This window comes from Danio aesculapii, chromosome 12 (genome assembly GCF_903798145.1).
Source record: "Danio aesculapii chromosome 12, fDanAes4.1, whole genome shotgun sequence".
Lineage (NCBI taxonomy): Eukaryota > Metazoa > Chordata > Actinopteri > Cypriniformes > Danionidae > Danio > Danio aesculapii.
This window is the reverse complement of record NC_079446.1, coordinates 30,355,164-30,357,812: the sequence shown is the minus strand read 5'-3', so window position 1 is coordinate 30,357,812 and position 2,649 is coordinate 30,355,164.

The window sequence follows — 2,649 nt, the reverse complement described above, 5'->3', positions numbered from 1 at the left end:
TTAACCTAGTTAAGCCTTAAAATTTCACTTTAAGCCATACAAAAGTGTTTTGACTTAAAATAATTCTGTTATTTAGAAATGAGTTACTAAAAGTATTATTGTGAAATGTGTTGAAAATGTATTTTCTCTCTGTTAAACAGAAATTGGAGAAAAAAAATCAGTAGGGCTTCTGACTTCAACTGTATGTATGTATGTGGCACCCTATAGGGCCTAATAAAAAACAAGGCATAAATTAATAAGATACTATCTGATAAAAAGTACCAGTATCTGATATTATTTATTATTAGTTATTTAATTAATATTTAATGAACAATACTAGTGTATAATAATAAGTGCTAGTATTTAATGACTAGGCAAACATTAAATGAGTATTAGGAATATGGAATTAATTTTAGTATTTTAAATATTAAGTACAGTATTTTTAATGTAATTACTGATTACTTGTATCTTTTGTGAAAAACCACCACCACCACCACCACCAAAAACACAGAATAAGAATACCACTAGGTTAAGTGTGTGCATTCTAACAATTACTGGAAATGATATGAGTATCTAAATATCTAAATGAGTTTAAATATAAATATAAATAAAAATGTCTCTAAATAAGCACTAGCGTGGTGAAAATACCCACTAGTACATTTCTTAAATTAAATATCATTAGATGGCATACGATACAATGCCACACTCTAATTAGAAAAGTTTTCACATCTATGGCAGTTTCCAGTACATGAGGAGAGATTTTATATTAGCACAGCATTTTTTTAAACCTTAAGATTACACTGGAAAAAGTGAAGCTATCATTCAAAGTACACTTTAATATTGGGTTAATTAAACATACAGTTGATGTCAGAATTATTAGCCCCCTTTGAATTTCTTTTTTCTTTTTTAAATATTTAATGATGTTTAACAGAGCAAGGAATTTTCACAGTATGTCTGATAATATTTTTTCTTCTGGAGAAAGTCTCATTTGTTTTATTCAGGCTACAATAAAAGCAGTTTAAATTTTTTTTAAAACCATTTTAAGGTCAAAATTATTAGCCCCTTTAAACAATATATTTTTTCAATAGTCTACAGAACAAACCATTGTTATACAATAACTTGCCTAATTACCCTAACCTGCCTAGTTAACCTTATTAACATAGTTAAGCCTTTAAATGTCACTTTAAGCTGTATAGAAGTGTCTTGAAAAATATCTAGTGAAATATTATGTACTGTCATCATGGCAAAGATAAAATAAGTTATTAGAAATGAGTTACTAAAACTATTATGTTTAGAAGTATGTTGAAAAAAATCTTCTCTCCGTTAAACAGAAATTGGGAAAAAAAATACAGGGGGGCGAATAATTCAGGGGGGCTAATAATTCTGACTTCAACTGTATATGGTTTCTCATTATAACCTGTTTTATTTAATTTGCCTTAAAGCAAAAAGTGACCCCCCTAGGATACTCAAAGCAATGTTTTTTCAATTTAAACCAGCAGTTTTCATGTCATTTGACCACACGAAGAAACAGGCATTATTTATGTGCTTTCAGTTTTTATGTATCTGTAATATAAGTTTTGTTGGTACTATCTTGCTTGACATTTATAGCCATACTGAAAACAACAACAAAAAAACAAGTTACAGTAATTTTGAGAAGTTGGTTCAAAGTGTAATTTTTTTTTCAGTGTAATTATTCAGTTTTTTTTTCCATTGGTGTCCCCCCTGTAACACTATTATGATTAACAAAAGCAAGCAATGATTGTTATATGTCATATTCATATCTGTGGTCAGAGGTGCTACGATATGAATTATACGATGTTCTGGGTTTTGGTCGTGAGCTTTGATTGCTTTTGAAAGCAAGCCCCTAAAATCATGTCTTTTCAGTTGCCGCTCAATCAGAGTGTGATGTGAAAGATTGCTCGATTGCTTTATCACACTTCTCCTTCCTGCAGTTTTAGGATTTGAGTGTTTTTATGTGGTGGTTTTAAGTAGTGTGTAACTCTGACTCATCCCGTGCTAATGCTTTTTCTATACATCTGAGATTTTTCCATCAGTAAAGATAATCTGTTAAGCAATACACACCAGGCTGTGTGCGGTTGGTTCTGTGTGTGCTCTCTCGTTCCACAACAGCACATGACTCTTGTTTCAGTGTTACAGAGGGGTGAGGAGTGTACAAGGCCTAGTCGAAGGCCCCACAGAAATCTGAGCAATGCCTATCGCTCTGATGGAGCCAAATCATGCTTGAGCTCCATCAGTCATTATAAGCAGAGCCCAGGCTGTCAATGCAGAGCTTCTGAAATGTCAAGTCTCACTTCCTTTTCCTATTTACTTTATTTCAGATGAAGCCATAAAAAGAAATATATAAATATCTAACCTTAGAAAGGCTTTATTTATCTTGTAACAGTATTTCCCCTACATTAAATGTGTCATGTTTACTGTTAAACGTTATATGTATACAGTATATGTTTATAGATATCCGCAGAATTGTTAAAGTATAACAACTGTTTGTATTTTGGAAAGCAAAGAAGAAACAGTTTGTTTAACTATAGATAGTTGAATCTATTTAAATCTTATAATTTAATTTATAACTATTTATCTTTGTGACTAGTTATTATTTTCTATATCTGATGCAAATTATCAAAAATATCATTACTTTAATTATTGCTTTCT